General features: G+C 46.6%; 1 pseudogene; it reads right to left on the reverse strand.

Annotated features, from left to right (window-relative positions):
- Nucleotides 1–26,092, reverse strand: part of LOC124025539 — a 74,865-nt pseudogene that overhangs the window by 13,390 nt on the left and 35,383 nt on the right.

Here is a 26,092-nt window from a genome sequence, read left to right on the forward strand (position 1 = left end):
CTACTACTACCACCATCACCACTACCACCATTACAACCACCACTACTACTATCACCACCGCTACTACTACTACTATCACCACCACCACTACTGCTATCACCACCGCTGCTCCCACTAATACTACCACCGTTACTACTACTACAACTACTACTACTATCACAACTACCACTACCACCACTATTACCACTACCACCACAACTACTACTATCACCACCACCACTCCCACCGTTACTACTACTACCACCACCACTAGTATTACCACCACCACAACTACTATCACCACTACTACTACTACTACCACCATCACTACTACTACTATCGCCACTGCTACTACCACCACCATCACCACTACTACCGCCACCGCTACTACCACCACCATCACCACTACTACCGCCACCGCTACTACCACCACCATCACCACTACTATATCCACCGCTACTACCACCAACTACCACTACTACTATCACTACTACCACCACTATGATCACCACCTAGCCATCACTACTATTACTACCACCACTATTACATCACCACTACTATCATCACCACCACCACCATTGCTACTACTACCACCACCATTGCTACTACTACCACCACCATTACCACTACTATCACCATTACCACTACTACTATCACCACCGCTATTACTACTACTACTACTATCCACCACCACCACTATCACTACTACTATCACCATTACCACCACCACTTACTATCACCACTACTACTACCACTACCACCACTATCACTATCACCACTACTACTACTACCACCACTATCACTATCACCACCAGTACTACTACCACCACTACCACCACTACCACCACTACTATTGCCACCAATACTACTACCACCACCACTGTTACTATCATCACCACCACCACTACTACCACTATCCCCACCAGTATCATTACTACTATCACCACCACCACCACCACCACTACTACTACCACTACTGTCACAACTACCACTATCACCACCAGTCCCCACTACTACTACCATCCCCACCACCACCACCATCCCCACCACTACTACTACTATCAACCATACTACCACCACCACTATCACAACTACCACTACTACTATCACCACCACCACTACTACTATCATCTACCACTACTACCACTCCACCACCACCACCACCACTATCATCCCCACCACTACCATCACTACTACCACTACTACTATCATTACTACCAGCATCACTACAACCACTACTACTACTACCACTACTATCACCACCACTACTATCATCACCATTCCTACCACCATCCCCACCACTACTACCATCATCCCTACCACCATCCCCACCACTACTACCACCATCCCCACCACTACTACCACCATCCCCACCACTACTACCATCACCACTACTATCACTACTACTATCCACTACCATCCCCACTACTACTATCCCCACTACTACTACCATCCCCACCACTACACCACTACTACTACTATCATCACCACCACTACTACTATCATCACCACCACTACTACCATCATCACCACCACTACCATCCCCACCACTACCATCCCCACCACTACCATCCCCACCACTACCATCCCCACCACTACTACCATCACCACCACTACTACCATCCCCACCACTACTACCATCACCACCACTACCATCATCCCCACCACTACTATCTCCCCACTACTACTATCCCCACCACCACCATCCCCACTACTACTACCATCACCACCACTACTACTACCATCATCACCACCACCACTACTACTACCCATCATCACCACCACTACTACCATCATCACCACTACCATCCCCACCACTACTACCACCACCCCCACCACCACCACATCAACCACTACTACCATCACCACCACTACTACCACCATCACCACCACTACTACTCACTATCACCACCTCTACTACTACTACCATCACCACCACTACTACTACCATCACCACCACTACTACTACTATCACCACCTCTACTACTATCCCCACTACTACTATCCCCACCACTATTACGGTCACCACTACTACGGTCACCACTACTACGGTCACCACTACTACGGTCACCACTACTACGATCACCACTAACACCACCACCAGTACTACTGTCACCACCACTGTCATTATTACTACCATCACTACTACTACTATCATTACTTCCAGTATCACTACTACCACCACCACTTCTTCTACTACTACCACCATTACCACCACCACCACCACCACTTCTACTACCATCACCACCACTACTAATCATCACCGCTACTGCTGCCGCCGCCACCACCACCGCTACTGCCACACACACACACATATATACCCACATATAACCCCCTGCACCCGCATAAACACACTCACCCACCATATCTAAAAATAAGCCAATTTTCATTTCAGCCCTTTTGTATACTGTATAGTGACACTAACCAGATCTCTATCCACCTTTTAATGCAGGACAGTACATGTTGGATACAAAAAGTCACGACAGCCCTGGTGGAAAGAGCTAATTTGTCGTTAAACTTTCCAAAATGTCCAGAAAACAAAATACGCTAGACAAGGTGGGATCTTTTTGTGTCGGTAAAATGAATTATGCAAGAAATGCTGGTTGAAACACCAAGTCACTCGGCTCCGTCATATCTTCACATGGTCTCTCCCATCATTGCCATGCGGATGACAACTACTTTTCTGCTTCCTCCCTTCTGACACCTACACTACCGTTCAAAAGTTTGGGGTCACTTAGAAATGTCCTTGTTTTGTCCATCAAAATCACATCAAATTGATCTGCATCTACAGTGTCAAGAGATGCAACCGATATCCCATTTTTCGAATCCAGGGTGATATTTTCACATCAGGCTGTCCTTCTGTAGCATTCTAGTTGGTTAAATAGCGCTTAACGCCATGGAGTGGGTTCGATCCAAGGACCACCCATCTCAGAATGTATGCACACATGACTGTAAGTCCCTGGTTCGATAAAGGGTGTAAATCATATCAGGCTGTGATTGGGAGTCCTATCGGGCAGCGTACAATTGGCCCAGCATCATCCGGGCCGTCATTGTAAATAAGAATATGTTCTTAACTGACTTGCCGAGTTAAATAAAGGTTACACACACACAAAAAATTTAAAGTTATTTTGTTGGCATTTATGCATGTCCCATTACCAGTAAAACATAATCAAAACCCATTTTTCACTTACTTGCTGTGCTGTTTTGTTGTTCATTTGTTCAGTCGTTTAATAATAAATAATAAATAACATGACAATCTTTTCAGTAGCTATAGTTAGCTAGCTAACATCTAAATAACCCTAATTCATAAGAGAGTTCTTATTTCATTAATGGTGGTCGGACCCATCATGTGAAGCTAGCCACAATAAGGATTAGCCACAATAATGGACTTTGCGATTAGCCTTCAAAATAAAAGTATGGCATAATTCTACAATTTGTATTAATTTGCATCACTGTCAATGGCATACTTTTATTTTGAAGGCAAACCGCAAATTCCACTATTGTGCCTAATCCTTATTGTGGCTAGCTTCACAACACATAACCTGATCAGGTCGAGCCTCACTAGCCAGATGAAGCTAGCTGGCTGCTTATAACTTTAGCTTTGGGAAACAGGGTTAAGTAGCTGGCTAGCTATTTATTTTCATGAACTGAAGTTCAATTTCAATAGGCGAACAACAAGTGGCAACCTAGCGAATACTTACTCACAAGGAATCATTGCTAAGAATAATGAAAATGACTGCAGTTTTTAGGCTGGTTGTATTGGTGCTAGCTAGGTACCAAGCTAAAGCTAGCTACCCCAGAAGTTGGTCGAACAAATGATGCTTTATTACTAACGCAGTATGGTAAACACATCGTTCGTGGCAGATGTTTGCAGACTTTTTTGTACAGCTTTGACAGTGCTACTGTATCATCTTTTTTGACACGCAAAAAAGACCCAAACGACTTTCCATAGTATGTATGTCGTGAAGCTAATAGTGACGCTATTACAGTGTAACTCCGGTAGGGCAACATCTGAAAAATTGCGCACTTGGTAGTTTGTACCGGTGTTCGACCAGTCGGCAAAAGCCAACATCACCCCACGACAGAGAACGTTTGATTGTCAAGGGCAATGAATTTCATTATCTTGGCTTTAATGGATTTCCCCTTTGAGTTGTCTCACTGAAATGTTTTTACTTTTTAAAATGACTTGTTGACTGCTCGATCCACACAGCAGACATTGTGGGCTAGGTTAGGAATGCTGTGTTGAACTTATAGCGCAACATTTTACATGGCGCCATTACGTCATGTACCTTCATTATATAGGTATGCACGTCAGCTTTGACATCAGTTTTGTACATCAGACATCGGCCGATACTGATGTTGGCATTTTTTGCGAATATTGGCTGATTACGATGTGTTCACTGATATATCGTGCATCCCTAGTGTAGACATTGTTAATGTTGTAAATGACTATTGTAGCTGGAAACGGCTGATTTTTAACGGCTGATTTTTAATGGAATATCTACATTAGGTGTACAGAGGTCCATTATCAGAAACTCCTGTGTTCCAATTGCAGGTTGAGTTAGCTAATCCAAGTTTATCATTTTTAAAAGGCTAATTGATCATTTGAAATTATGTTAGCACAGCTGAAAACTTGTACTGATTAAAGAAGCAATAAAACTGGCCATCTTTAGACTAGTTGAGTATCTGGAGCATCAGCATTTGTGGGTTCGATTACAGGCTCAAAATGTCCAGAAACAAAGGACTTGCTTCTAAAACTCATTAGTCTATTTTTGTTCTGAGAAATGAAGGCTCTTCCATGTGAGAAATTGCCAAGAAACTGAAGATCTCATACAACGCTGTGTACTACTCCCTTCACAGAACAGGGCAAACTAGCTCTAACCAGAATAGAAAGAGTGGGAGGAACCGGTGCACAACTGAGCAAAAGGTCAAGTACATTAGTGTCTCTAGTTTGAGAAACAGACTCCTCACAAGTCCTCAACTGGCAGCTTCATTAAATAGAATCCGCAAAACACCAGTCTCAACATCAACAGTGAGGAGGCGACTCCGGGATGCTGGCCTCCTAGGCAGAGTTGTAAAGAAAAAGCCATCTCTCAGAATGGCCAATAAAAATAAAATACTAAAATGGGCAAAAGAACACAGACACTGGACAGAGGAACTCTCCCTCTGTCTGTTCTTAATCTTTTCTTTTATGATGAACTTCACAGGGTGGTGAAAGCGCCCAGTGACGAGCTTGATGCTCCTTTCCAATCAATATCACGGGTCTTATTCTGATGACATGATGATAAAAATAATCTTGCTCTTTTTGTCAATAATAATCTTATCATGTACAGTCGTGGCCAAAAGTTTTGAGGATGTGAAAATGAATATTTGTCAAAGTCTGCTGCCTCAGTTTGTATGATGGCAATTTGCATATATTCCAGAATGTCATGAAGAGTGACCAGATGAATAGCAATTAATTGCAAAGTCCCTCTGTCATGAAAATGAACTAAATCCCCCCAAAACATTTCCACTGCATTTCAGCCCTGCCACAAAAGGACCAGCTGACATGTCAGTGATTCTCTCGTTAACACAGGTGTGAGTGTTGATGAGGACAAGGCTGGAGATTACTCTGTCACGCTGATTGAGTTCGAATAACAGACTGGAAGCTTCAAAAGGAGGATGGTGCTTGGAATCATTATTCTTCCTCTGTCAACAATGGTTACCTGCAAGGAAACGCATGCAGTCATCATTGCTTTGCACAAAAGGGGCTTCACAGGCAAGGATATTGCTGCCAGTAAGATTGCACCTAAATCAACCATTTATCAGGTCATCAAGAACTTCAAGGAGAATGGTTCAATTGTTGTGAAGAAGGCTTCAGGGCGCCAAAGAAAGTCCAGCAAGCGCCAGGACCGTCTCCTAAAGTTGATTCAGCTGCGGGATCGGGGCACCACCAGTACAGACCTTGCTCAGGAATGGCAGCAGGCCGGTGCGAGTGCATCTGCATGCACAGTGAGGCGAAGACTTTTGGAGAATGGCCTGGTGTCAAGAAGGGCAGCAAAGAAGCCACTTCTCGTCAGAAAAAACATCAGGGACAGACTGGGGTAAAGTTATTTTCTCTGATGAATCCCCTTTCCAATTGTTTGCGGCATCCGGGAAAAAGCTTGTCCGGAGAAGACAAGCTGAGCGCTACCATCAGTCCTGTGTCATGCCAACAGTAAAGCATCCTGAGACCATTCATGTGTGGGGTTGCTTCTCAGCCAAGGGAGTGGGCTCACTCACAGTTTTGCCTAAGAACACAGCCATGAATAAAGAATGGTACCAACACATCCTCAGAGAGCAACAGTTTTGTGACAAACAATGCCCTTTCCAGCATGATGGAGCACCTTGCCATAAGGCAAAAGTGATAACTAAGTGGTTCGGGAACAAAACATCGATATTTTGAGTCAATGGCCAGTAAACTGCCCAGACCTTAATCCCATTGAGAACTTGTGGTCAATCCTAAAAAGGCAGGTGGTCAAACAAAAACCCACAAATTTTGACAAACTCCAAGCATTGATCATGCAAGAATGGGCTGCCATCAGTCAGGATGTAGCCCAGAAGTTAATTGACAGCATGCCAGGGCAGATTGCAGAGGTCTTGAAAAAGAAGGATCAACACCTCAAATATTGACTCTTGCATCAACTTCATGTCATTGTCAATAAAAGCCTTTGACACGTATGAAATGCTTGTAATTATACTTCAGTATCCATAGTAACATCTAACAAAAATATCTAGACACTGAAGCAGCAAACTTTGTGGAAATTAATATTTGTCATTCTCAAAACTTTTGGCCACAAATGTAGGCTAAACACACATTGTATCTGCGAGCTGTTGTCTATAGTGCACATGTCACAACCAGAGTTGGCACATTCACTATATACATCTTGTGTGACAAAACCATCAGTTGTTGGAAATGCGATAGAAACACTTCACTTTTTTTCTTCTTCTGTACATGGGAGTTTAAACGCAAAAGTTATTTTATGGGCACTACGTCATCACGCACAGCCTTTTATCCGCAACAAGTCAATTTGATGGAAACAGTCTGATGGAAACAGTTATCTGGTGGGAAAATGCGCATATTGTTTTGATGCAGATTTTGTAAATTTTTTTTGCATAAAAATCTGTTGTCAATTGGATGGAAAACTAGCTACTTATTTGAAAAATCCCCTTCTATTTGGGTACTGCCCTAATCTTTGTCCCTGGGTAGTAAAACCACAGTGCCTAACTGTTCAACTGAAGTCAGGCGCGCCATTGTGACAGCTTCCTCCCTGTAGACATGCCACTTCCCGAAGCCTTCCCCGTCCCTGCCTCAATAATTCATCCACTCCAACACCCCGTTAGCTACCCTGTTCTCTGGATTCAACCTTTGTTCCTCTCTTTTCAGATAAAGAGATAGTCAGATAAGCCTCTTCTCTTCCTGTCAGAATCTCCCTCTCTCCTCTAGGGAGCGAGGGACGGCAGCAGCAACAGCATCATTACTCGTTGTGCTGGCTGACATTTCATCCATTATCATATTAAAGGCTCTTTAACGCCTGGCTGGTTGGGCTGGCAGGGCTGGATGACTCAGGAGGCTGTGCTGCACTGTGGCCTGCTGGGAGACTGGGGAATGGGGAGGGTGGTGCTGCCAGCTATCTGATAGAGTGGGAATAGAGCAGAGGCTTTGGAACTTCAGGGGAACAGGAGTTTAAAGGCAGTCTACTGGGCTGTGACCGAGCTGGGACACTTCAATGGGCTATATGGTGCTGATGCTAAGCCGGGAAAAGCAACGGTTCATTTCGCTGTTCTGTTTTGCTTGTTTGCAATCTTGTTGTTATATCATCACAAGACTAATCTCTCTCATAGAATATGATGGATCACTATTTCAACATATAGGGCCATCTAACTCCCCCACCCATCACACTGGGTCTTACCTGTTCCAGGTCCAGACCCTTCTCCATATAGTAGACCTTGTAGGTGAGGACGTCTCCGTTACCAGTGAGGGGCGTGTCCCAACTGAGGGTGACGGAGGTGGGTGTGGTCGACACAGCCTGCAGGTTGGGGGCGGGGCCAGGAACTTGCACTGGAAACACCAAAGGATACAGCGGACACTTAGTATGAATCCCAAAATAAAAATACACAGGAAGGCATTCCCCCCCCCCAAATCTCAATATTTGTATTTTTTTTTTCATATGTAAGCCACATCATAAAACCACACTTGCACAAAACCACACTCTCATTCAATCACTTGGAGACAATTCGTTCCCAATTTGAAAGACAGCCATTTTGGAATGTCCCCGTTTTTTTCTTAAACCGCAAAGCCTGACACACATGCTGTGGTCATTTCCCCACATCATCCCACCAATCCCTCTAGCATGGTATTCCAGTAGGTGAGAGGGGGGAGCGGGGACAGACAAGGTCATGCTTGGTTTACAGAGGAATTTATTTGAAGTATTAAGTTAATTGGAATTGGTTAGCCGAGAGAGAGCGGCTGGGACTAAACCAAGTGGTTGAGGAAGGAGAGGGGTGTTTCCATTGTTGTTTGCTCTGCAGGGACGTGAGTCATTACATTCAATTAACGGCTCTGGTGCCGACCGGCGTAGCTGTTTAACACAAGACTGTGGTAGCAGGTGCTGAGAGCCACACATCTACTAGAGGATGTAGTCTCTAGACGGATAACGATAGGGTCTGAGAAACTGAGCTGTGTGGCAAATGTAATGCCTCATTAACCATACCTGGTCCTCAAGAGAGAACTTCTGTGGTGTTTAGGATGCTGTGTGTATGCATGTACACTACTGAAAGAAAATCAAATGTTTTGTCCATTAAAATAACATCAAATTGATCAGAAATACAGTGTAGACATTGTTAATGTTCTGTTTCAGAAGAAAGGTCTTTGTTTCTAGCCATTTTGAAGCTGTAATCGGCCCCACAAATGCTGATGCTCCAGATACTCAACTAGTCGAAAGAAGGCCAGTTTTATTGTTCTTTAATCAGAACAAGTTTTCAGCTGTGGTAACATAATTGCAAAAGAGGTTTCTAATGCTCAATGAGCCTTTTAAAATCATAAACTTAGATTAGCTAACACAACGTGTCATTGGAACACAGGAGTGACGGTTGCTGATAACGGGCCTCTGTATGCCTATGTAGATATTCCCATTTTAAAAAATCTGCCGTTTCCAGCTATAATAATCGTTTACAACATTAACAATGTCTACACTGTACTTATGATCAACTTGATGTCATTTTAATAGACCATTTTAAAAAATGTTCTTTCAAAAACAAGGACATTTCTAAGTGACCCCAAACTGTTGAATGGGAGTGTATATACAGCACCAGTCAAACGTCTGGACACACCTACTCGTTCCAGGGTTTTTCTTTATTTTATAAAACTATTTTCTACATTGTAGAATAATAGTGAAGACCTAAAAACGATTAAATAACACATATGGATTCATGTAGTAACCAAAACAAATCAAAATACACTGTATATTCACACACAAGGAACCTATAGCAGTGTTTTAACAGACAGACCATGTTGATTCTACATGTAATACAAACTACGCCTTTGTCCATCAAACATGGAAAATACTTGAGACCCCAGTTTCACTGACAAATACCCCAATTCTTCTCTAAGGGAAAGGAACATGTACCTTTGCTGTGCGTTAGCTGCAGATATGCCTGGCAGTACACGGAGGCTCTCATTTGTCAGTATATATAGTAGGTGTCTGTAAGATATATACAGTGAGGGATGCAGTGTGGTCGGTCCAGGTCGGGTACTTGGAATCAGGTCAACAGTTTAAACCTTTATTTATAACCTAGAAGAGATGCTGTCAGACAGAAAGACAAATTTGTCCCTGGCACTGGCTGCCCCCTTTGCTATCCCCACGGGTAGTTAGGCCCCTGCCGGCACACATTATGGAGTGCCAGGTGCAAAGGACACAGGTAGAGAGGCAGAGACTGACCCAGAAATTGGGCAACAGCCGAGCCGTGATGGTGGGAGAGAGAAGGAGAGATGAATAGGCTGAGCTGTGAGGGAGAGAGAAGGAGAGATGAATAGGCTGAGCCGTGACGAGGGAGAGAGAAGGAGAGATGAATAGGCTGAGCTGAGAGGGAGAGAGGAGGACAGATGAATAGGCTGAGCCGTGACGAGGGAGAGAGAAGGAGAGATGAATAGGCTGAGCCGTGACGAGGGAGAGAGAAGGAGAGATGAATAGGCTGAGCTGTGAGGGAGAGAGAAGGAGAGATGAATAGGCTGAGCCGTGACGAGGGAGAGAGAAGGAGAGATGAATAGGCTGAGCCGTGACGAGGGAGAGAGAAGGAGAGATGAATAGGCTGAGCTGTGAGGGAGAGAGAAGGAGAGATGAATAGGCTGAGCTGTGAGGGAGAGAGAAGGAGAGATGAATAGGCTGAGCTGTGAGGGAGAAAGAAGGAGAGATGAATAGGCTGAGCCGTGAGGGAGAAAGAAGGAGAGATGAATAGGCTGAGCCGTGAGGGAGAAAGAAGGAGCGATGAATAGGCTGAGCCGTGATGAGGAAGAGAGAAGGAGAGATGAATAGGCTGAGCCGTGATTGGTGGGAGAGAGAAGGAGAGATGGATAGGCTGAGCCGTGATGGTGGGAGAGAGAAGGAGAGATGAATAGGCTGAGCCGTGATGGTGGGAGAGAGAAGGAGAGATGGATAGGCTGAGCCGTGATGGTGGGAGAGAGAAGGAGAGATGAATAGGCTGAGCCGTGATGGTGGGAGAGAGAAGGAGAGATGGATAGGCTGAGCCGTGATGGTGGGAGAGAGGAGGAGAGATGAATAGGCTGAGCCGTGATGGTGGGAGAGAGAAGGAGAGATGGATAGGCTGAGCCGTGAGGGAGAGAGGAGGAGAGATGGATAGGCTGAGCCGTGATGGGGGAGAGAGGAGGAGAGATGGATAGGCTGAGCCGTGGGAGAGAGGAGGAGAGATGGATAGGCTGAGCCGTGATGGGGGAGAGAGGAGGAGAGATGGATAGGCTGAGCCGTGATGGGGGAGAGAGGAGGAGGAGAGATGAATAGGCTGAGCCGTGAGGGAGAGAGAAGGAGAGATGAATAGGCTGAGCCGTGAGGGAGAAAGAAGGAGAGATGAATAGGCTGAGCCGTGAGGGAGAGAGAGGAGGAGAGATGAATAGGCTGAGCCGTGAGGGAGAGAGAAGGAGAGATGAGTAGGCTGAGCCGTGAGGGAGAGAGAAGGAGAGATGAATAGGCTGAGCCGTGAGGGAGAGAGAGGAGGAGAGATGAATAGGCTGAGCCGTGAGGGAGAGAGAGGAGAGATGAATAGGCTGAGCCGTGAGGGAGAGAGAAGGAGAGATGAATAGGCTGAGCCGTGAGGGAGAGAGAAGGAGAGATGAATAGGCTGAGCCGTGATGAGGAAGAGAGAAGGAGAGATGAATAGGCTGAGCCGTGATGAGGAAGAGAGAAGGAGAGATGAATAGGCTGAGCCGTGATGAGGAAGAGAGAAGGAGAGATGAATAGGCTGAGCCGTGATGGTGGGAGAGAGAAGGAGAGATGGATAGGCTGAGCCGTGATGGTGGGAGAGAGAAGGAGAGATGGATAGGCTGAGCCGTGATGAGGAAGAGAGAAGGAGAGATGAATAGGCTGAGCCGTGATGGTGGGAGAGAGAAGGAGAGATGGATAGGCTGAGCCGTGATGAGGAAGAGAGAAGGAGAGATGAATAGGCTGAGCCGTGATGAGGGAGAGAGAAGGAGAGATGAATAGGCTGAGCTGTGAGGGAGAGAGAAGGAGAGATGGATAGGCTGAGCCGTGATGAGGGAGAGAGAAGGAGAGATGAATAGGCTGAGCTGTGAGGGAGAGAGAAGGAGAGATGAATAGGCTGAGCTGTGAGGGAGAGAGAAGGAGAGATGGATAGGCTGAGCCGTGATGAGGAAGAGAGAAGGAGAGATGAATAGGCTGAGCCGTGATGAGGAAGAGAGAAGGAGAGATGAATAGGCTGAGCTGTGAGGGAGAGAGAAGGAGAGATGGATAGGCTGAGCCGTGATGAGGAAGAGAGAAGGAGAGATGAATAGGCTGAGCCGTGAGGGAGAGAGAAGGAGAGATGAATAGGCTGAGCTGTGAGGGAGAGAGAAGGAGAGATGGATAGGCTGAGCCGTGATGAGGAGAGAGAAGGAGAGATGAATAGGCTGAGCTGTGAGGGAGAGAGAAGGAGAGATGAATAGGCTGAGCTGTGAGGGAGAAAGAAGGAGAGATGAATAGGCTGAGCCGTGATGAGGAAGAGAGAAGGAGAGATGAATAGGCTGAGCTGTGAGGGAGAGAGAAGGAGAGATGGATAGGCTGAGCCGTGATGAGGGAGAGAGAAGGAGAGATGAATAGGCTGAGCTGTGAGGGAGAGAGAAGGAGAGATGAATAGGCTGAGCTGTGAGGGAGAGAGAAGGAGAGATGAATAGAAGGGTGTTCACCTCCACTGTGCCATAGAGGGGGAAGCCTTTAGCATGTCTACTGTAGAGCTGTGAGGGGAAAACGCTCCAGTCACAACATCCTAAAAAGCCCTGGTATACACTGTGAATGGATACAGTGTCAATGTTTGACGGAGGAGGTATTACGGATTGGAGAACTGGAAGGAAGGAGGATGCATTTTAATTCAGCCTACCTACCATACCCCACTATACACACACACCCTTCTTCCTCAGCCACAGTATGGGAGGCCATGTTTAAACACACACCTCTCTCACAAACACACACACACCCTTCTTCCTCAGCCACAGTATGGGAGGCCATGTTTAAACACACATCTCGCTCACAAACACACACACACCCTTCTTCCTCAGCCACAGTATGGGCGGTCATGTTTAAACACACACCTCACACACCTCTCTCACACACACAGGTAAGTAACTAGAAGGAAATGAACAACCACTACAGAGGATGTTTCTACGGCCTAGAAAGGAGAGGACTGTAAGTCCTCTGAGCGACAGTGGGGTGGTCTGGTTGGTGGTTCATGTTTATCCCTGTGTAAGTGTTTATTTGTAGAGTATACAGCATGTTTGTCTGTGTGTGTCTTACCTTCACCCTGGGTGGCCACCTTGAGGACGGCAGAGCTCTCTCCCAGGCCGTTCTTGTTGTGTGCCACCACCCGGAACTTGTACTTGGAGTCGGGCATCAGGTTCTGAATGGTGACCTGCATCTCACCTGGCCGACTGGTGTTCAGGATACGCTCCCTGAGACACACACACACACACACACACACACAACAACAGCCCAGTTAGTGCGCGCGCACACACACCAACAACAGCCCAGTTAGTGTACACACTATGAACAGCCCGGTTAGTGTACACACTATCAACAGCCCGGTTAGTGTACACACTATGAACAGCCCGGTTAGTGTACACACTATCAACACCCCGGTTAGTGTACACACTATCAACAGCCCGGTTAGTGTACACACTATCAACAGCCCGGTTAGTGTACACACTATCAACAGCCCGGTTAGTGTACACACTATCAACAGCCCAGTTAGTGTACACACTATCAACAGCCCAGTTAGTGTACACACTATCAACAGCCCGGTTAGTGTACACACTATCAACAGCCCGGTTAGTGTACACACTATCAACAGCCCAGTTAGTGTACACACTATCAACACCCCGGTTAGTGTACACACTATCAACAGCCCAGTTAGTGTACACACTATCAACAGCCCAGTTAGTGTACACACTATCAACAGCCCAGTTAGTGTACACACTATCAACAGCCCAGTTAGTGTACACACTATCAACAGCCCGGTTAGTGTACACACTATCAACAGCCCGGTTAGTGTACACACTATCAACAGCCCGGTTAGTGTACACACTATCAACAGCCCGGTTAGTGTAACAGCCCACACACTATCAACAGCCCGGTTAGTGTACACACTATGAACAGCCCGATTAGCGTACACACTATCAACAGCCCGATTAGCGTACACACTATCAACAGCCCAGTTAGTGTACACACTATCAACAGCCCGATTAGCGTACACACTATCAACAGCCCAGTTAGTGTACACACTATCAACAGCCCAGTTAGTGTACACACTATCAACAGCCCGGTTAGTGTACACACTATCAACAGCCCGGTTAGTGTACACACTATCAACAGCCCGGTTAGTGTACACACTATCAACAGCCCGGTTAGTGTACACACTATCAACAGCCCGGTTAGTGTACACACTATCAACAGCCCAGTTAGTGTACACACTATCAACAGCCCAGTTAGTGTACACACTATCAACAGCCCGGTTAGTGTACACACTATCAACAGCCCAGTTAGTGTACACACTATCAACACCCCAGTTAGTGTACACACTATCAACAGCCCAGTTAGTGTACACAATATGAACAGCCCAGTTAGTGTACACACTATCAAAAGAAGGCAAGCAATACTACATCACTTGATTTCTACTGAGTGGACAGTATTGTATTTACAGACTACACACCATTACATAGCAAGAGTCTACCTGTACACTGGGTAGTGTGTATGCTATAGGGGCCCTCAGCAGGGTGCATGCTATAGGGGCCCTCAGCAGGGTGTATGATGTATTGTACTGAATAGAGGGCCTACCTGCTATAATACACTGGGTAGTGTGTATGCTATAGGGGCCCTCAGCAGGGTGCATGCTATAGGGGCCCTCAGCAGGGTGTATGATGTACTGTACTGAATAGAGGGCCTACCTGCTATAATACACTGAGTAGTGTGTAATACTGTACTGTGTAGGGTCCCTACCTGTTGGTACCCTCCTGATTGAAGTAGACAGAGTAGGTGAGGTCGTCTCCGTTGGGCTCAGCAGGAGGGCGCCAGGTGAGCTTGATGAAGCGGGTGGAGACCAGCGAGGCCACGACGTCACGGGGGGCGGAGGGGGTGGGGCCAGTGGGGTGAGCCACACCTCTGGAGCCTGGCGTTACATGGTCAGTAGTGTCAGGAGTCAGTGAGGGGGGAGGAGGGGTGGGGAGGGCTACATCTTTGAGGGTGGAGTGGTGGGAGATGAGTTGGGGTCAGGTGGATGGAAGGTGAAGGGAGGTGAAGAAGACAGCGAGAGAGAGAAGGAGAAAGAGGTGGACGGATGGCGGGCATCCAAAAGGAACAGAGAGAAGAAGAGAAAGGAAAGGACAGCGAAATAAAGGAGAACAAAAAAGAAAACAGAAGAAACACACAAAATAACCACGTGACAAAAAAAAAAGAGCTCTCAGCATGACAAGGAATCACAAAAACACACTAATATCACGCTGGAATAATCACAACGAAACACAATACAAAAAGAGGGAGACTAAACATGCACAACATCTCTAATGGAAGAGGGGAGCAACACACAAACACCACTGACTGGTGTATGAACATATAGAAAATACAGTCTAGACTGTGTACATATTCTACATAGCAAAGCGTGACCTTAGAGCTCCACACCAACTGTCAAACCCACCCTATAATGTTTTAATGCACTTGTACTGGCGCTATTCCACAGTCTACCCACAGCAATGTGAAAAAAATGTCATTTGGTGCTTTCTCAGAACAATCTGTGGTTGACATGGGTATATCTGCTCTCTATTTTATACTAGACGGCGGCCCAGACAACGGCCCAGACAACGGCCCAGACAACGGCCCAGACAACGGCCCAGACAACGGCCCAGACAACGGCCCAGACAACGGCCCAGACAACGGCCCAGACAACGACCCAGACAACGACTCAGACAACGACTCAGACAACGACTCAGAAAACGCAGGGACAGAATGTCAGAGACTCTGTGGCATTTCCTTTGGTTGCAGGTCAAAGGAATCAAGTCGAGGGCAATGACAAAATACATAGAAACTAAACATATGGGGTATATATATATATATAGAGAGAAATACAACTCTATATGCAAATGTATGCTGACCATAGTACATCTATCCACCATGACACACTGAGGAGATGCTTATTCAGGCAGACTAGACTATCTGTTTATATGACAGATTCCAGCAGTGCCATGACCTTGGATATTGAACAGAGTGGTGTGGGATTTGCTGTATATTACACACACACACACACACACACACACACACACACACACACACACACACACACACACACACACACACACACACACACACACACACACACACACACACACACACACACACACACACACACACGGAATTGATTCCCCTGTATATCTGAGTAAAGGGAAGATAATAAATACGTATCATTCTACAGAGTTACAACATATTTTCCTTGGGCACCGAGAGAAAATTCTCCTCACCTCCCATAATAAAAAATACACTCCTATATAAAATGTAAACAATCTAATCATCAACAAACTATTCAATCACAGAAACAGCCAACAACTGGGAACATCTGGGCTCCTTCTCCCTCCATAAACATAAAGCTATTTTACAAAGAGGGCCTGAGGAGGATATACATCCATCTGATTCATAACTCTAGGAAATACATCAAGTCTTGTTCATTTCACTACAGCTTCTCTGTAACGACACGAGCCATTAGACGGAACGTAGAGGAGGCATCATTCACAGCAATTACTGCCTAGTACACAGAGTGAGCTGTCAGTCTGTCGGTGTGACTGGGCTGCTGCAGGGAAAGCATTGGGAACGGTTTATTTTATACTGACTAGTACACAGAGTGAGCTGTCAGTCTGTCGGTGTGACTGGGCTGCTGCAGGGAAAGCATTGGGAACGGTTTATTTTATACTGACTAGTACACAGAGTGAGCCGTCAGTCTGTCGGTGTGACTGGGCTGCTGCAGGGAAAGCATTGGGAACGGTTTATTTTATACTGACTAGTACACAGAGTGAGCTGTCAGTCTGTCGGTGTGACTGGGCTGCTGCAGAGAAAGCATTGGGAACTGTTTATTTTATACTGACTAGTACACAGAGTGAGCTGTCAGTCTGTCGGTGTGACTGGGCTGCTGCAGAGAAAGCATTGGGAACTGTTTATTTTATACTGACTAGTACACAGAGTGAGCTGTCAGTCTGTGGGTGTGACTGGGCTGCTGCAGGGAAAGCATTGGGAACTGTTTATTTTATACTGACTAGTACACAGAGTGAGCTGTCAGTCTGTGGGTGTGACTGGGCTGCTGCAGGGAAAGCATTGGGAACTGTTTATTTTATACTGACTAGTACACAGAGTGAGCTGTCAGTCTGTGGGTGTGACTGGGCTGCTGCAGGGAAAGCATTGGGAACTGTTTATTTTATACTGACTAGTACACAGAGTGAGCTGTCAGTCTGTGGGTGTGACTGGGCTGCTGCAGGGAAAGCATTGGGAACTGTTTATTTTATACTGACTAGTACACAGAGTGAGCTGTCAGTCTGTGGGTGTGACTGGGCTGCTGCAGGGAAAGCATTGGGAACTGTTTATTTTATACTGACTAGTACACAGAGTGAGCTGTCAGTCTGTGGGTGTGACTGGGCTGCTGCAGGGAAAGCATTGGGAACTGTTTATTTTATACTGACTAGTACAGAGAGTGAGCTGTCAGTCTGTGGGTGTGACTGGGCTGCTGCAGGGAAAGCATTGGGAACTGTTTATTTTATACTGACTAGTACACAGAGTGAGCTGTCAGTCTGTGGGTGTGACTGGGCTGCTGCAGGGAAAGCATTGGGAACTGTTTATTTTATACTGACTAGTACACAGAGTGAGCTGTCAGTCTGTGGGTGTGACTGGGCTGCTGCAGGAAAGCATTGGGAACTGTTTATTTTATACTGACTAGTACACAGAGTGAGCTGTCAGTCTGTGGGTGTGACTGGGCTGCTGCAGGGAAAGCATTGGGAACTGTTTATTTTATACTGACTAGTACACAGAGTGAGCTGTCAGTCTGTGGGTGTGACTGGGCTGCTGCAGGGAAAGCATTGGGAACTGTTTATTTTATACTGACTAGTACAGAGAGTGAGCTGTCAGTCTGTGGGTGTGACTGGGCTGCTGCAGGAAAGCATTGGGAACTGTTTATTTTATACTGACTAGTACACAGAGTGAGCTGTCAGTCTGTGGGTGTGACTGGGCTGCTGCAGGGAAAGCATTGGGAACTGTTTATTTTATACTGACTAGTACACAGAGTGAGCTGTCAGTCTGTGGGTGTGACTGGGCTGCTGCAGGGAAAGCATTGGGAACTGTTTATTTTATACTGACTAGTACACAGAGTGAGCTGTCAGTCTGTGGGTGTGACTGGGCTGCTGCAGGGAAAGCATTGGGAACTGTTTATTTTATACTGACTAGTACACAGAGTGAGCTGTCAGTCTGTGGGTGTGACTGGGCTGCTGCAGGGAAAGCATTGGGAACTGTTTATTTTATACTGACTAGTACAGAGAGTGAGCTGTCAGTCTGTGGGTGTGACTGGGCTGCTGCAGGGAAAGCATTGGGAACTGTTTATTTTATACTGACTAGTACACAGAGTGAGCTGTCAGTCTGTGGGTGTGACTGGGCTGCTGCAGGGAAAGCATTGGGAACTGTTTATTTTATACTGACTAGTACACAGAGTGAGCTGTCAGTCTGTGGGTGTGACTGGGCTGCTGCAGGGAAAGCATTGGGAACTGTTTATTTTATACTGACTAGTACACAGAGTGAGCTGTCAGTCTGTGGGTGTGACTGGGCTGCTGCAGGGAAAGCATTGGGAACTGTTTATTTTATACTGACTAGTACACAGAGTGAGCTGTCAGTCTGTGGGTGTGACTGGGCTGCTGCAGGGAAAGCATTGGGAACTGTTTATTTTACATATCTGTTCATCCTGTGACTTTCAGAGGTTAAATCCTCATATCATAAACAGTCCTGACATGTGTGTGTGTGTGTGTGTGTGTGTGTGTGTGTGTGTGTGTGTGTGTGTGTGTGTGTGTGTGTGTGTGTGTGTGTGTGTGTGTGTGTGTGTGTGTGTGTGTGTGTGTGTGTGTGTGTGTGTGTGTGTGTGTGTGTGTATACAGCTGTATATCTGTATGTGTACGTATGACGCTCTCGGTCAGACGGTTTTAGGCTTGGCCGGTATACCGTATATACACACACCGTATACCAGGGTATTTGGAAAAAGCCATGAGACGTTTTTTTCAATACCGTTTTTTTAACTTGTCAACTTGTGCAATACATTAGGAGATAAAGATGATAAATACCTGCAGTAAACTTGTGCAATACATTAGGAGATAAAGATGATAGATACCTGCAGTAAACTTGTGCAATACATTAGGAGATAAAGATGATAAATACCTGCAGTAAACTTGTGCAATACATTAGGAGATAAAGATGATAAATACCTGCAGTAAACTTGAGCAATACATTAGGAGATAAAGATGATAAATACCTGCAGTAAACTTGTGCAATACATTAGGAGATAAAGATGATAAATACCTGCAGTAAACTTGAGCAATACATTAGGAGATAAAGATGATAGATACCTGCAGTAAACTTGAGCAATACATTAGGAGATAAAGATGATAAATACCTGCAGTAAACTTGAGCAATACATTAGGAGATAAAGATGATAAATACCTGCAGTAAACTTGAGCAATTCATTAGGAGATAAAGATGATAAATACCTGCAGTAAACTTGAGCAATACATTAGGAGATAAAGATGATAAATACCTGCAGTAAACTTGAGCAATACATTAGGAGATAAAGATCGTGTTGTTCATTTCACCTGTCACATCATTTTTCATTATCAAGTTTACATGTGGTGTTTGTTTACAAGCACACTAGGACAAAAGACTGAGGCCTTGTGAGTCACTGTAGGCTCCCTAGAGGAGATCTAACCTCCCTCCCTGCTAGGGCTAAAGCAGGCCCATGGAGCAGTCAGTCTTACTCCTTTTGCCCCCCCGTCCCACAAATTACAGTATGGAATTCACAACTAAATGTTTGCCAGCTAGGTATCTTATAACTTAAGTTAACTGGCAAAAATGTGCTAAACGCTCTGCAGTTGTGCATTTGGTTTGCTAATTTAGTAGCTATTTAACTATCTAGCTGCAGAGAATCCCCTCTTGGATCAAGAGCCTTGTGGCTTATATTTGTTGTGTGTGCAGCAAACCGTAAGTATCATTTATGAGTTAGTTGTGTGGTTTAGGTCAGACTGTAGAAACTCTTCACAATGTGCTTGTTAGCATTTAGTTAGCATTCTCTATGGGACTTTTTAGCATTGCTAACCTTCGGATTTCAGAGTATCAGTGGGGTTTGAAAACAGTGCCCCTTGTGTTCTGTGTCGGTATTACTGAATATCCCGGTTTGGCACAAGGTCGGTATGAAGGTAAGAATCTGTATACCGCCCAAGCTTACTCCGTTGGGCCGGGGCTTGCCCCCCTCCACTCCCCTCGGTCCTCTGGGCTTTAAGGCTCAGCTGGAGGGTGACCATTCTGTTGGTGACAGAACCCGGAGCAAATTGCCGGGGAAGGAATAAGGAATAAAGGGAAAGAAAAGGGTTTAGAAAGATGGCAGTCAACTGGGTGGAGAGGTTCCTGAGCTGCCTAGCGAGGCGCTGGCATGATGGCAGTCAACTGGGTGGAGAGGTTCCTGAGCTGCCTAGCGAGGCACTGGCATGATGGCAGTCAACTGGGTGGAGAGGATCCTGAGCTGCCTAGCGAGGCGCTGGCATGATGGCAGTCAACTGGGTGGAGAGGTTCCTGAGCTGCCTAGCGAGGCGCTGGCATGATGGCAGTCAACTGGGTGGAGAGGTTCCTGAGCTGCCTAGCGAGGCGCTGGCATGATGGCAGTCAACTGGGTGGAGAGGTTCCTGAGCTGCCTAGCGAGGCGCTGGCATGATGGCAGTCAACTGGGTGGAGAGGTTCCTGAGCTGCCTAGCGAGGCGCTGGCATGATGGCAGTCAACTGGGTGGAGAGGTTCCTGAGCTGCCTAGCGAGGCGCTGGCATGATGGCAGTCAACTGGGTGGAGAGGTTCCTGAGCTGCCTAGCGAGGCGCTGGCATGATGGCAGTCAACTGGGTGGAGAGGTTCCTGAGCTGCCTAGCGAGGCGCTGGCATGCAGCCACGTGCTAAGGACCACTATGTCCAAGTTGGCACCGGGCATACAGCGAGTAGATGAAAACCATAATGTTAGTCTCAGTGGTACTGTAGAGAACAGGCCATGTCTCAGTCTCCTCCTCGTTAATGTTAGTCTCAGTGGTATTACAGAGAACAGGACATGTCTCAGTCTCCTGGTCACAATCAGTCTTCCATCTATTCTCAGCCATGGACAGTTACAGTAAGGAAGAAATTGAGGAGAATACTAGATTTCTACTGTAGCCGTTCTGTTGGTCTATTTCTAGTAGATTAATTGTGTCATTAGGGTGTGTGACACTGGTAATGAATGGCTGGCATTAGGAGCTAATGAGGAAAGTTATCCTCTACCTCAACCAGGTATCTGGGTACTGCGTATAAGAAAGAGTTAGACAAAAAGATTAAAAGGAAACTGTTAATAACAGAAGAATCTTAATAATGGACAATGAAACATACTGTACTTTCCAGGGCAGCTGAATGATATCAGTGGAACTCTTCTTCAGAACAAATATCTCCAGTACCTTTTCAAGTTTGATTACAAGGGAAGTAACTGGTGCCTAAGCTTCTAGTAATGTCAATACGAGTTGTACAATACGTCAACTTTGTGGGCATATGAAAACATAACTGACTTTATGAATTCTGACTTTGTCTGACGGGTAGACGGCCGTGGGTTTTAAGTCCCCTCTCGGCACACGTACACCCACAGGACACTTAGCTCATTGGCAGGCTGATGGGCTTTCAAACATCTAATTGCTGTTATATACAAAGAAAGCACGGTTATTTAGGATTCAGGTCAACAGTGACGTCACCAGGCAGTGTTCAAAGTCGCTACTATGTAACCTGGAGAGTGAGAGGTCTTGCCAAGTGTTGCATAATGGTAGAACTAGTCTCAGAAGTGAAGGAAACAGTCTCTGCTTCTGTCTGTGGGTTGGGTTCATGTAATGTCGCTGAACAGAGCCACACTAATGGCTCATTACAGAATGAGCGCTTTTAACTCCGGGAGGGAAGGAGGGAGGAGAGAAAGAGGGAAGAGAGATGGTCACGCTCCTCAGCAGAAGAGGATGAGACATGGCACATGAAATGGAGAGAGCTGATATAAGATGGTTCAAAAGTACTGATAGAGCTAAAAGAGTTAAAGGAAATGTCTTGATTCCTCTTCGGCAAAATATCATGGTCAGTTAAGCAGCTAAAGGAACACATCCAAGCTTTCACAGAACTTCAACAAGAACATGTGTGATGGCAGACAGACTGCGATCTTGACTGATTCATGATGCTTCCTCTGAGGAGATGTTCTGAAACAGCGTTTGTGGGGGGGTTCTGATCAAGCGAGAACGATCGTGGTGTGGTCGTATCCAATTGGTTGCTGATGGAAGCAAAGCGAAGACCATTTCAGTCATTCATTTGTTCAAGAGGCCATGTTCTCTTGCTAGTCTCCAGCCGATAACATCAGAGGAAATAGAATTCTGACAGCGCGTGACATTTGGAGAGGCTCTCGATGTGTCGACAAAAGATACAAACTCAGGTAAGAGACAGACAAATGTCTCCAAAAACGAGGGAGGGGGCGAGGCAGATGAAACATGTTGTTTGTTCTTTATCTCCCAGTCCCTTGCTTCCTCTCGTTCGTCGGTTGGCCAAGCGTTGGACTTGTTCAAGAGGAGGACGCTGTTCCCCCACCCTCCTCTTCGGGGCCGCCTCTGCCTTTTTTCCTTTAAGAACAAAGCGTTTCTGTTTCTGACACCTTTTTACGTGGTGAGGGGAGTCGTGAGGGACGGGAGAGGCATCTGATTTCCTATAAAGTCTATAAGGGTTACAGAACGCCCACTGCCCAAGGCACAAAACACAGATCAGTAACTTCATACACATGGGGTTTCCCTCCTGAGAAGGTGGCATTAAAGCTGCTTTTCAGTGAGGCTCGCGCCACAGAGAAAGCAAAGGAGTCCACTGTAGAGCTACGGTTAGACATGAGTGGTGGAGGGGGTGGGGTCTGGTGGAGAGGGTGGTTGGGGAGTCACAGCATGAGAGCAGGATTAGGGTTTAGGGATCCCCCCTACTGTTCCAGGCATCAGGGGATATGATGGAGTGAGTGTACAGAGACTCATCTGGTGAGCGTGGAGAGGTAGGCTCCCTAGAGGAGGTCTAACCTCCCTCCCTGCTAGGGCTAAAGCAGGCCCATGGAGCAGTCAGTCTTACTCCTTTTGCCCCCCCCCGTCCCACTCATCTCCTCCCCTAATAAATCTCCGCCCTTGCCACTTTAAAGTCCTTCCCTCTATCCGTGGTCCCAGAGCGCCTGCATGCTCGTCTCCCATCACAAGAGTGTACACGTTTAATATACACAGTAAATTCCCCTTGGACTGTCATCTGCTTTGAAATACAGCTGATAATTGAATCAGGTTGGTTACATCAATAATTAAAATGTCTGGTGTGTACATGCATACATACAGCATCCCCTTCCTCATCAGACAAACATCATCCCTTGATCCACTTCCACTGTAGGGTCATGATTGGAAATCAAGCCCCCCCCCCTTCGCCCAAAACATGTGAGGCGCCTGCTGTGGCATGAGCCCTGATATGTAAATGAATAAGAGCATGGACATCTTTTTCTATGTTGATTGCCTCACCTCCTCCTCCCCTTCTCTCACCATCTTGTAGTCTTTCTTTGGGGAAATGTTGCATCCAGTGGTAAACATGCTCAGTGGAGAAGAAACGGGGGGGGGCACTCACAGGGGTTCCTCCTGTAGAGTTAAAGAAGCAGGAAATGTGTTTTACCCTACATCATCATCACCATCCCCAACAGACCGCAGGTTCTTATTACCTGGTGTGTGAATTGAATTCTCAACACGTAACTGTGTACAGTACGGTAAGTGGTTTGATATCTCAGGGGTGCTTGTGCCAGGTTTCTCCCAACAGGAGAGGAAAGGTTCTAATAAATGAATTGTTAGTGTAACTCAGAGAGGAACCCCCCCCCCCCCCCCCCTTTGGATTCACAGAGTGTAATCAGGGTCACTGGGTTGGTCTACGTGGGGTGGATATCACGCACAGGGACATCAAGGCGGGTAGCCTTTTATATACCACCCTGGAATGTTGCATGATGGTCAATATGCGTAGAGGGAGAGTGGCACGACAGGGGGCGGTTGACGTGAAAAGGAAAAGCTAGCCTTGCAACACCGCCCATCTCTGAGCCAGGAGCCCAGGGGCCCCGCTGGGGGTCAGGTGACCTGTCGGGGTATAGAGGAAGAGCGTTGTTTTGGCGCAACGTGGCGCTTCCACCCATTTAGGCTGTTTGGCCGAGTAGAGCCCTGAAAGTAGACTCCGGGGATGGGTGGTATCCAACAACAGCAACCAGCATCCTGGATGGAGTGTGAGTGATAAAGTGATAGGAAGGTGTGTCTGGAGCGTGAGGCTGAGGCAGGTGACACACCAAGCCCAGGTCAGGGCTAAAAACGGCCACAATAACAAGGTTGAAAGTGTGACCTTGGAAAAAAAGCAATGAAAAGATACAGGAAACTGGAAAGAAACATAACCTTACAGTTTCCATTGTAAAAAGAAAGTGGCAGGGAAGCCTAGTGGTTAGACCGTTGGACTAGTAACCAGCAGGTAGCCTAGTGGTTAGACCGTTGGACTAGTAACCAGCAGGTAGCCTAGTGGTTAGACCGTTGGACTAGTAACCAGCAGGTAGCCTAGTGGTTAGACCGTTGGACTAGTAACCAGCAGGTAGCCTAGTGGTTAGACCGTTGGACTAGTAACCAGCAGGTAGCCTAGTGGTTAGACCGTTGGACTAGTAACCAGCAGGTAGCCTAGTGGTTAGACCGTTGGACTAGTAACCAGCAGGTAGCCTAGTGGTTAGACCGTTGGACTAGTAACCAGCAGGGAAGCCTAGTGGTTAGACCGTTGGACTAGTAACCAGCAGGGTAGCCTAGTGGTTAGAATGTTGGACTAGTAACCAGCAGGGAAGCCTAGTGGTTAGACCGTTGGACTAGTAACCAGCAGGGTAGCCTAGTGGTTAGACCGTTGGACTAGTAACCAGCAGGTAGCCTAGTGGTTAGACCGTTGGACTAGTAACCAGCAGGGTAGCCTAGTGGTTAGACCGTTGGACTAGTAACCAGCAGGGTAGCCTAGTGGTTAGACCGTTGGACTAGTAACCAGCAGGTAGCCTAGTGGTTAGACCGTTGGACTAGTAACCAGCAGGTAGCCTAGTGGTTAGACCGTTGGACTAGTAACCAGCAGGTAGCCTAGTGGTTAGACCGTTGGACTAGTAACCAGCAGGTAAGTGGTTAGACCGTTGGACCAGTAACAGCAGGGAAGCCTGAGTGGTTAGTTCGTTGGACTTAACCAGCAGGTAGCCTGTAGTGGTTAGACCGTTGGACTAGTAACCAGCAGGGTGCCTGAGTGGTTAGACCGTACCATAACCAGCAGGGTAGCCTAGTGGTTAGACCGTTGGTAACCAGCAGGGAAGCCTAGTGGTTAGACCGTAAGTAACCAGCAGGGTAGCCTAGTGGTTAGACCGTTGGACTAGTAACCAGCAGGTAGCCTAGTGGTTAGACCGTTGGACTGTAACCAGCAGGGTAGCCTAGTGGTTAGACCGTTGGACTAGTAACCAGCAGGGTAGCCTAGTGGTTAGACCGTTGGACTGTAACCAGCAGGTAGCCTAGTGGTTAGCCGTTGGACTAGTAACCAGCAGGTAGCCTAGTGGTTAGACCGTTGGACTAGTAACCAGCAGGTAGCCTAGTGGTTAGACCGTTGGACTAGTAACCAGCAGGTAGCCTAGTGGTTAGACCGTTGGACTAGTAACCAGCAGGTAGCCTAGTGGTTAGACACTAGTAACCAGCAGGTAGCCTAGTGGTTAGACCGTTGGACTAGTAACCAGCAGGGTAGCTTAGTGGTTAGACCGTTGGACTAGTAACCAGCAGGGTAGCCTAGTGGTTAGACCGTTGGACTAATAACCGAAAGGTTGCAAGTTCAAATCCCCGAGCTGACAAGGTACAAAGTGGGTTGAATTATCATGCAGAAAAACACACGGATGGTAATTTTCTGTCCTCGTGTAAGAAAATGAATCTCAGATGGAATGAACAATCAAGGAAAATATACATAGAACAATAAGCTTCAGGAACCAACCACTGCCGGTCCTAACCATTGTAGAGTAAACAAAGCCCAAG

Source organism: Oncorhynchus gorbuscha, unplaced genomic scaffold (genome assembly GCF_021184085.1).
Source record: "Oncorhynchus gorbuscha isolate QuinsamMale2020 ecotype Even-year unplaced genomic scaffold, OgorEven_v1.0 Un_scaffold_2275, whole genome shotgun sequence".
Classification (NCBI taxonomy): Eukaryota; Metazoa; Chordata; class Actinopteri; order Salmoniformes; family Salmonidae; genus Oncorhynchus; species Oncorhynchus gorbuscha.